The sequence below is a fragment of the Pecten maximus genome, chromosome 8 (assembly GCF_902652985.1).
Source record: "Pecten maximus chromosome 8, xPecMax1.1, whole genome shotgun sequence".
Lineage (NCBI taxonomy): Eukaryota > Metazoa > Mollusca > Bivalvia > Pectinida > Pectinidae > Pecten > Pecten maximus.
The window spans coordinates 13,127,205-13,139,798 of NC_047022.1; positions in this window are offsets into that span (position 1 = coordinate 13,127,205).

Here is a 12,594-nt window from a genome sequence, read left to right on the forward strand (position 1 = left end):
TATATAGGACTTTAATCAAATTTTATATCAAACACACCCAGAAAACCTCAATGATTAATAAAAATGGTCCATGATAAAACCGCTATTGACTATTATTACTATGAAGAAAAGTTCGCCACACAATGAAGAGCTGTTGAGTTTAGTGATGCTTTTCCGGGAATACCAAGAGATGAGAGTTGACTTCCAGGACGTTTCCCGTTGGGTTCCGTCCGGCATTTGTCGGAGGGCTGACCGGAACACGATATATCCACTATTGGACTACTTAATTTTCTATACCATAACAATTCAATATCGATGTGGTGATATGTCGTTGTTACAAACCACCGGATTCAATTATCACACTTCAGATATTTATCGAAGGCTGAACTAGTGTCGATGTTTCCGTCCGCCTAATGCGAAAGGTGCGCGTGCGAAATCTCCGTTTAAATTCCATGAACTCGTTTTCCGTGTGAGTTTCCCCTCATTGTTTTGTTGTCTAAAGGGGAATTCCATAGTTTGAATAAAGTTTAGGTCGTCAAAATTAAACTTACTGGAAAATCCGTATTTTTTCCAAGTAGTAAAAATTATAATGTTTACATTGATACATCAGTTTTACTCTCAAGATAAACCCAAGTTCTTCGAGTATTAAGTCCTGAAAATTCTAAATTCGACCCGAAGTATCACAAATTACCGCAGACATACGGTATTTGTATACGACACGTCTTTTTCCTGTACATTTCGGCGTAAATTTCATTACATGTAGGCACAGACACTCATATAATCTTCGTCCGGACATAGATTTCATCAATAGAAATTGTACATGTTTATGATGTCCAAACGAAGGAATGCCCCTTTAAAAACCTTTTAATAGATTCCTTTTGAATGTCGCATGGAGTTGTCAATCTCGCTGACCGTACAGATCGGACACCATGCTGTTACGAGTCGTAAACGACTGACGGGTTCTCAAGTGCTAATCTGTCGTGATAACTAACTTATCGTTCTATTGTTTACGCTGTGTACTAAACTGTCAGGGGTTTAATTAGGTAAATTATGGCATAAATTGATGATTTGTTCCATCAGTGTGGACAGGTTAGGTGTGATATGTGATAAGATAAATAGACAAACATACAAAAACACGAAACTTATTCCCGAATATATTACTGTTTGGTGATGTTACATGAAAAACAACAAATAAATTACAAACAATGGCAACTGGATATATTGTATGTCTGTGTTAAATTTAAACGTTTATTTGATATAACATTAATAAATTGTTATTCGGTTGAATTCCATTTTATCGTTATTCCTTTTGCAAACATGACATGACCATCAGATCGTTATTGAAGTGACTAAGCGAAAGAAACTTTATCGAGACTGTATATCGGCAAAACTACACCAAACTACGAGTGACAGAACGAAATATTACATATACATTTACATGTATTGACCAGTCTTTACACTAAACTGATGAGCAACAGAGCGGAGTTATAATGACTATATAATGTTGACAAATATTGACCAAACTTTGCACCAAAAACGACAACTCGCTTAATTCGAACACTCGGATAACTCGAAGTTTTCTCGTGGTCCCGTCGAGTTCGAGTTAACGAAGTTCCACTGTACCTGTTTGTTTCCACAGATTCTTAGTAAGATATCGAGTTAATATAAAGTTTGTATGTACCTGTATGTTTCCAGTAAGATATGAGATAAATCAGATATAAACTTTGTATGTACCTGTATGTTTCCATAGATACACAGTAAGTTAGTGAGATAATATAAACTTTGTATGTACCTGTATGTTTCCATAGATACACAGTAAGTTAGTGAGATAATATAAACTTTGTATGTACCTGTATGTTTCCATAGATACTTGGTAAGTTAGTGAGAGAATATAAACTTTGTATGTACCTGTATGTTTCCATAGATACACAGTAAGTTAGTGAGATAATATAAACTTTGTATGTACCTGTATGTTTCCATAGATACACAGTAAGTTAGTGAGAGAATATAAACTTTGTATGTACCTGTATGTTTCCATAGATACACAGTAAGTTAGTGAGATAATATAAACTTTGTATGTACCTGTATGTTTCCATAGATACACAGTAAGTTAGTGAGATAATATAAACTTTTATGTACCTGTATGTTTCCATAGATACTCAGTAAGTTAGTGAGAGAATGTAAACTTTGTATGTATCTGTATGTTTCCATAGATACTTGGTAAGTTAGTGAGAGAATATAAACTTTGTATGTATCTGTATGTTTCCATAGATACTCAGTAAGTTAGTGAGAGAATATAAACTTTGTATGTACCTGTATGTTTCCATAGATACTCAGTAAGTTAGTGAGAGAATGTAAACTTTGTATGTATCTGTATGTTTCCATAGATACTTGGTAAGTTAGTGAGAGAATATAAACTTTGTATGTAGCTGTATGTTTCCATAGATACTCAGTAAGTTAGTGAGAGAATGTAAACTTTGTATGTACCTGTATGTTTCCATAGATACTCAGTAAGTTAGTGAGATAATATAAACTTTGTATGTACCTGTATGTTTCCATAGATACTTGGTAAGTTTGTGAGATAATATAAACTTTGTATGTACCTGTATGTTTTCAGTAAGAGAATATAAACTTTGTATGTACCTGTGTTTCCATAGATACACAGTAAGTTAGTGAGAGAATATAAACTTTGTATGTACCTGTATGTTTCCATAGATACACAGTAAGTTAGTGAGATAATATAAACTTTGTATGTACCTGTGTTTCCATAGATACACAGTAAGTTAGTGAGAGAATATAAACTTTGTATGTACCTGTGTTTCCATAGATACTTGGTAAGTTAGTGAGAGAATTTAAACTTTGTATGTATCTGTATGTTTCCATAGATACACAGTAAGTTAGTGAGATAATATAAACTTTTATGTACCTGTATGTTTCCATAGATACACAGTAAGTTAGTGAGATAATATAAACTTTTATGTACCTGTATGTTTCCATAGATACACAGTAAGTTAGTGAGAGAATATAAACTTTGTATGTACCTGTATGTTTCCATAGATACACAGTAAGATAGCGAGAGAATATAAACTGTGTATGCACCTGTATGTTTCCATAGATACACAGTAAGTTAGTAAGAGAATATAAACTTTTATGTACCTGTATGTTTCCATAGATACACAGTAAGTTAGTAAGAGAATATAAACTTTTATGTACCTGTATGTTTCCATAGATACACAGTAAGATAGTGAGATAATATAAACTTTTATGTACCTGTATGTTTCCATAGATACACAGTAAGTTAGTGAGAGAATATAAACTTTGTATGTATCTGTATGTTTCCATAGATACACAGTAAGTTAGTGAGAGAATATAAACTTTGTATGTACCTGTATGTTTCCATAGATACTCAGTAAGTTAGTGGGAGAATATATACTTGTACATGTTATTTCCTTAGATACTGTGATATAGTGAAAAATATAAATGTTGACTATTATACACTCCTGTAATACCATCTTCTAAGACCACTTACCACTCTTGTTTAAGCCATATCCTTGAATTATAAAGCTATAAAATACATGATCACTTCATACTTCAACTTTTTTTATTCTATTTCAACATTTGTAGAATCTTTTAATATTATGAGTGTATAATTTCATGGATTTATTTTTGTCTGGTTTCATGTTTTGCTGTACATATAGATATTTGATATACTTTTCCCAGTATAACCATACTCAACAATGAGATGTGATATAGCGAGTGTGGGAATACTCCGGAGCTAGAGTCTTATGACAGTTTTAGAGGCCTCACTCCCGTAAACCTTCCGGAAAGTACCACTATTAGACAGTGCTTTGACATCAGTATAACGGAGACATTATCCTGGTATATAGCCTTGTAGACCAGAGGGTAAGTGCCAGTAATAGCATTGTATCGGATTTTTCAGAAAACAAACTGTTTTATTTTATTTAGCACCTTGGGATGTAGGTCTCTGCCAAAGGAAAATGCCGGCACTGGTTTGTTGTGGATGGATGAAGCTCCAAGCTGAGATCTACTGCATGGATCATGTGCATGGAAAAGACAAAAGTCTGTTAACTACAATCTCCCATTACAGTATCTCTTAGATCTCATTGACACCAACAAATTCTTCCTTTTTTTACAAGAGGCCCAGAGGGCTTGTATCTCTCACCTGGATATTTCACCAAATATGACAAAAAATTCTGTTTGAGTTATATAATAACCACTTTCTCAGTTAAGGATCTAATTTGTACAATTTTGAATCCCTAACCCATAGTGATACTACCAGGCCAGTATGAGCAATATCCAATGCTCAGTTTCAGAGAAGAAGTCATTATACCAATATAGCCAAATTGACCCATTTTGGCCCTGCTCCCCAGGTGCCTGGGGGTCAGCCCCACTATTTGTACAATTTTAAATCCCCACCCCATAGTGATGCTAACAGGCAAATATGAGCGATATCCATTGCTCAGTTTCAGAGAAGAAGTTGTTTATATTAATATAGCCAAATAGACCCCCTTCGGCCCCTGCCCCTCAGGCCCTCAGGGGGTCAGCCCCGCCATTTGTTCAATTTTGAGTCCACACCCAAGAAGGATGCAGATGCTTCTGACCAAATTTGGTAAAATTCCAATTAATGAGTGTTCACACAAATCAACTCTCCATTATGAAATACCCATACAAATGCCTCCCTCAGTGTATAGTTACTGCCATGAATTATTTCTAACTATAAAGTCCCATTCAAAAATGCCTTCTTCGAACCTAAGTTACTCCTATGAACAAATGCCCTGTCTAACTTTAGCTACCCCAATGAACAAAGCCCCCCCCCCTCCCCCTACACACTTTAGCTAGCCCCAAGAAAAAATGCCCCCTACACTCTTCTAGCCCCATGAATAATGCCCCCTTCACACTTTAGCAAGTCCAATGAACAATGCCCCATACACACTTTAGCAAGTCCCATGAACAAATGCCCTTTCACACTTTAGCTATCCCATGAACAAATGCCCCCTTCACACTTAAGAAAGCTCCATAACGAAATGCCCCCTTTCAAATTTTAGTTACCCCCATGAACAAAGCCCCCCCCTCCCCTACACACTTTAGCTAGCCCCATGAGCAAATGCTCACCTACACACTTTAGCAAGTCCAATGAACAATGCCCCCCACACACTTAGCAATCCCCATGAGCAAATGCCCCCTTCACACTTAAGAAAGCTCCATAACGAAATGCCCCCTTTCAAATTTTAGTTACCCCCATGAACAAAGCCCCCCCCTCCCCTACACACTTTAGCTAGCCCCATGAGCAAATGCTCACCTACACACTTTAGCAAGTCCAATGAACAATGCCCTCTAAACACTTAGCAATCCCCATAAGCAAATGCCCCCTTCACACTTAAGAAAGCTCCATAACGAAATGCCCCCTTTAGAATTTTAGTTACCCCCATGAACACCCTACCCATTCAAGTATTTGTTACCTCGTGAATGTTTTTATACTTTAAAGTGTCCATTTAAATGTCACAAATTCAACTGAATGTTGTAAAAAAATATCCTTAATACACATGGAAATCCATACACATCTTCAGCCAAGGCTCTGTAAGTCACAGTGATATTGTGCTATATAAAATTTCAGTTAAAATCATAGCATTTGCATCTCGTTGAATAATTCAGCATGATGATAAATGATTCACATCAATTCAGACAAGATGGCAGAAACAAATGAAATCTAGAATACTATTGATTCAGTCACTTAGTGTATGGTAACTCCAGTGTTTATAAATGTATATAAATGTTATCACAAACAGGCTTTATTACCATGTGTATGGCAGGCAATGCAATATCATCATCACCAATGCTTTTTCTCCTCATATTTGTATTCTGAGCTAGAGTTTGATGGCTCTGTCTATAAAAGACTCAATAAATACCAGCATGATCTTCTACAAGAGAATATGTCACATCATCAGGGAGACATGTGTCACACAGCATTATCATGGAGACATGTGTCACACAACATCATCATGGAGACATGTGTCACACAGCATTATCATGGAGACATGTGTCACACAACATCATCAGGGAGATATGTGTCACCCAACATCACCTAGACATGTGTCACACAACGTCACCTAGACATGTGTCACACAACATCATCATGGAGACATGTGTCACACAACATCATCATGGAGACATGTCACACAACATCATCATGGAGACATGTGTCACACAACATTATCAGGGAGACATGTGTCACACAACATCATCATGGAGACATGTGGCACACACATCACAGAGACATGTGTCACACAACATCATCCCCTAGACATGTGTCACCCAACATCATCAGGGAGACATGTGTCACACAACATCATCCGGGAGACATGTGTTACACAGCATTATCAGGGAGACATGTGTCACAAAACATCATCATGGAGACATGTGTCACACAACATCACCTAGACATGTGTCACACAACATCATCATTGAGACATGTGTCACACAACATCATCATGGAGACATGTGTCACCCAACATCATCATGGAGATATGTGTCACACAGCATTATCATGGAGACCTGTGTCACACAACATCATCATTGAGACATGTGTCACACAACATCATCAGGGAGACATGTGTCACAAAACATCATCATAGAGATATGTGTCACACAGCATTATCAGGGAGACATGTGTCACACAGCATTATCAGGGAGATATGTGTCACACAACATCATCATGAAGACATGTGTCACACAGCATTATCGTGGAGACATGTGTCACACAACATCATCAGGGAGATATGTGTCACACAGCATCATCATGGAGACATGTGTCACACAGCATTATCATGGAGACATGTGTCACACAACATCATCAGGGAGATATGTGTCACCCAACATCACCTAGACATGTGTCACACAACGTCACCTAGACATGTGTCACACAACATCATCATGGAGACATGTGTCACACAACATCATCATGGAGACATGTGTCACACAACATCATCATGGAGACATTGTCACACAACATTATCAGGGAGACATGTGTCACACAACATCATCATGGAGACATGTGTCACACACATCACAGAGAAATGTGTCACACAACATCATCATGAAGACATGTGTCACCCAACATCATTAGGGAGACATGTGTCACACAACATCATCCGGGAGACATGTGTTACACAGCATTATCAGGGAGACATGTGTCACAAAACATCATCATGGAGACATGTGTCACACAACATCACCTAGACATGTGTCACACAACATCATCATTGAGACATGTGTCACACAACATCATCATGGAGACATGTGTCACCCAACATCATCATGGAGATATGTGTCACACAGCATTATCATGGAGACCTGTGTCACACAACATCATCATTGAGACATGTGTCACACAACATCATCAGGGAGACATGTGTCACAAAACATCATCATAGAGATATGTGTCACACAGCATTATCAGGGAGATATGTGTCACACAACATCATCATGAAGACATGTGTCACACAGCATTATCATGGAGACATGTGTCACACAACATCATCAGGGAGATATGTGTCACACAACATCATCATGAAGACATGTGTCACACAGCATTATCATGGAGACATGTGTCACACAACAACATCAGGGAGATATGTGTCACACAACATCACCTAGACATGTGTCACAAAACGCCACCTAGACATGTGTCACACAACATTATCATGGAGACATGTGTTACACAACATCATCATGGAGACATGTGTCACACAACATCATCAGGGAGACATGTGTCACACAACATCATCAGGGAGACATGTGTTACACAACACCATCAGGGAGATATGTGTCACACAGCATCATCAGGGAGACATGTGTCACACAACATTATCAGGGAGACATGTGTCACACAACATCATCATGGAGACATGTGTCACACACATCACAGAGACATGTGTCACACAACATCATCCCCTAGACATGTGTCACCCAACATCATCCGGGAGACATGTGTCACACAACATCATCAGGGAGACATATGTCACACAACATCATCATGGAGACATGTGTTACACAGCATTATCAGGGAGACATATGTCACAAAACATCATCATGGAGACATGTGTCACACAACATCACCTAGACATGTGTCACACAACATCATCATTGAGACATGTGTCACACAACATCATCATGGAGACATGTGTCACCCAACATCATCACGGAGATATGTGTCACACAGCATTATCAGGGAGACATGTGTCACACAATATCATCAGGGAGACATGTGTCACAGCATCATCATGGAGACATGTGTCACCCAACATCACCTAGACATGTGTCACACAACGCCACCTAGACATGTGTCACACAACATTATCATGGAGACATGTGTTACACAACATCATCATGGAGACATGTGTCACACAACATCATCAGGGAGACATGTGTCACACAACATCATCATGGAGACATGTGTCACACAACATCATCAGGGAGACATGTGTTACACAACATCATCAGGGAGACATGTGTCACACAACATCATCCGGGAGACATGTGTTACACAGCATTATCAGGGAGACATGTGTCACAAAACATCATCATGGAGACATGTGTCACACAACATCACCTAGACATGTGTCACACAACATCATCATTGAGACATGTGTCACACAACATCATCATGGAGACATGTGTCACACAACATCATCAGGGAGACATGTGTCACACAACATTATCAGGGAGACATGTGTCACACAACATCATCAGGGAGACATGTGTCACACAAAGTCATCATGGAGACATTTGTCACACAACATCACTTAGACATGTGTCACACAACATCACCTAGACATTTGTCACACAACATCACCAAGACATGTGTCACACAACATCACCTAGACATGTGTCACACAACATCATCATGGAGACATGTCACACAACATCATCATGGAGACATGTGTAACACAACATCATCAGGGAGACATGTGTCACACAACATCATCAGGGAGACATGTGTCACACAACATCATCATGGAGACATGTGTCACACAACATCATTAGGGAGACATGTGTCACCCAACATCATCATGGAGACATGTGTCACACAACATCATCAGGGAGACATGTGTCACACAACATTATCAGGGAGACATGTGTCACACAACATCATCATGGAGACATGTGTCACACAACATCATTAGGGAGACATGTGTCACCCAACATCATCATGGAGACATGTGTCACACAACATCACCTAGATATATGTCATTACCAAGACATGTCACACACCATAATCACAGAGACATGTGTCACACAACATCATCATGGAGACATGTGTCATACACAATCACACAAAGACATGTGTCACACACACTATCACTAAGAGGTGACACACACAACAACACCAAGACATGTGTCACACAATATTACCATGACATGTGTCATACATATCACCAAGACATGTGTCGCACAATATGACTGTGATTTTTTTTAAACTGAATGTTAATATAAAATCTGAGAATGATATTCCCAGTAATTCCCAAAAAATTGCCAATTGTTTAGGGACGGATGGATGGATAACAAGAAGTTGGAATTGAACAGCCAACATCCTCAGATTGTGCTTAAAATTGTGGCTGTCATGAACTGAGAAAACTTACTTAATTCTACAGGAAAAAAGGAATACAGCAATACGTAGCTATTCCACCTGACCTTTTTAGTAACTTATATATAAGATTGGTCTCCCTTCACAAAGAAAAATAATTAAATTTTAAATAGCTAAATACTGAAACTTTCTTCTTTCACCATGATGTGTATGACATGAACTTCATTGTGTGGGGCTGAATTTTCCCTTCCACAAATGTTATACAAAGAAATGTGTTAAATGTTTTATGAGGTTCATAAATAATTTATAAAACACAGGTATACAGCAAATTATGTACATGTATTATGTAAGTAAAGGAAGCGATAATGATAACACGATGATGAACAATGACATTTCCGCTACTCACCATGTAATATACAACAATAAAATTTAACAAAATCCTATAACAGATGGGGAAAAAAATGAGATATTTCTAACATGTGTATATATCATAGCTAAAGTATTTCCTCATTGTGATTTTTTCATACTTTTCTATATGCTTATAACTATTTACTTAACTGAATATCTTCCATATAAGATTTCATTTTGATTTTCATTCAATTTATTGATTTTATTATTTGATATGGCAATAGTTAAGCACAAATAATAGTGCAGAATTTATGACCTTCTTAAATCTCATTATAAACACTTACATTGATAATTAGGACTCTAATTAATCACATCCTTATTACTGTCTAATTATATATTACTTACACCCTAATTAATCAAATCCTTGTAACTGACTAAAAAGTAATTTCTTCCACTCTTAATTAATCAAATCTTTATTTCTGACTAATTAGTGATTACTAACAATCATAATTAATCAAATCTTTATTACTGAATTATTAGTGATTACTTGCATTTCTAACTTATCAATTCCTTATTACCGGTACTGGCTAATTATTGAATATTTACACTCCTAATTAATCAATTCCTTATTACTGACTAATTAGTGATTACTTACACTCCTAATTAATCAAATACTTTTTAATGACTAATTATTGAATACTCACACTCCTAATTAATCAAATCCCTATTACTGACTAATTAAATACTCACACTTTAATTAATCAAATCATTATTACTGACTAATTAGTGATTACTTACACTCCTAATTAATCAGATCCTTATTACTGACTAATTATTTATTACTTACACTCCTAATTAATCAGATCCTTATTACTGACTAATTAGTGATTACTTAGACTTTAATTTATCAAATCCTGATTACTGACTAATTAGTGATTACTTACACTCCTAATTAATCATATCCTTATTACTGACTAATTATTTATTACTTAGACTCCTAATTAATCAAATCCTTGTAACTGACTAATTATTGAAAACTCACACTCCTAAATAATCAGATCCTTATTACTGACTAATTATTGAATATTTCCACTCCTAATTAATCAGATCCTTATTACTGACTAATTATTGAATATTTCCACTCCTAATTAATCAGATCCTTATTACTGATTAATTATTGAATACTTACACTTTAATTAATCAAATCCTTGTAACTGACTAATTATTGAATACTCACACTCCTAATTAATCAGATCCTTATTATTGACTAATTATTTATTACCTACACTCCTAATTAATCAGATCCTTATTACTGACTAATTATTGAATACTCACACTCCTAATTAATCAGATCCTTATTACTGACTAATTATTGAATACTTACACTCCTAATTAATCAAATCCCTATTACTGTCTTATTTTTTATTACTTACATTCCTTATTATTTAAATCATTACTAAGTCACTTCTTTTGCCTTGCTAGTTAATTTTTTGGTTCTACCTAATTAAGCAATGAAACAAAATATTGAAAACATTTAATATATAAAGCCATGCACAAAAAAAATTTCTCAACACAGTGCTTGTTGAAAATAGTCTTAATAATTTGTATATTTCTTAGTTAGTTTTCATGAACTATCTCTGATACACAACAACAGTCCCAAGGGGTCTGTATCGCTCACCTGGGATAGTAGTCATTTAAAGAATTTACCTCTGTTTTCCCTATTGGGCCCCTTCCCTCCATTCAAGGGGGCCAGAGTTAGCATTTATGCAAAATTTTATTCCCTTCCCCCAATGATGCTTCAGACCAAATTTGGTCAAAATCTGTTTTGTCATTCATGATCAGTAGCGATTTAAAGAAAGCGTAAGGCGTAAGCTCACCGTTACTTCGCACCAGGTGAGCAAACACCTGTATCATATATAATTTCTAAATAATATCAAAACACTCGAATCTTAACCATTTTTTTTTTTTTTTCGTGGACTTTCAAATCATGCTTTACATTACACAGGTTCTCCATGTTAGAAGTAGGTGGGATGTCTCTAAGGAATCAATCCATCTGTAATTTACATTGGAAAAAAAATACAGGCAATGTTTTTTATTTCCATCTGAACCTAATTTTATGAGAGTAAGGTATTCGGAATAATATCTATTTAGGAAGAGCATTGTCTTATTTTGACTCTAGTTACTGAGGAGGAATACCAGATGCCTTTTCCTCCACTACAGAATCTGTTTCAACACTTATATTCCACAGACGGCATTTATCACAGGAGAACTTTGAAGAACAATGTTACCATGTGCAAATTATCTTAAAAACTAGAAATGAAAAAGGATTTTCAGAGGTGAAATCTCCTATGATAAATTCTACATCGATATAGCTTGAGTTTACCTAATATCATGACTAGTGCGAAATCCCTCATGTATAAATAGATGGTATCCATATCGCACCATCTACATACAATCAGATTACCATGGGTGATGGCCTGATAGGATTTGTCAGGCCAACTCTGTCCTACAGGAATTCACAATGGGAGTTTGGATCAGAATAATAAATAGTGGGAGGGGAACGTGTGGTTGTAGACGATGGCAACAATGAAAACGAATCAGGGTAAAATGATCACTCATCATCATTAGATGAGGGGAATGAGTATAAGAGGACAGAAAAGATG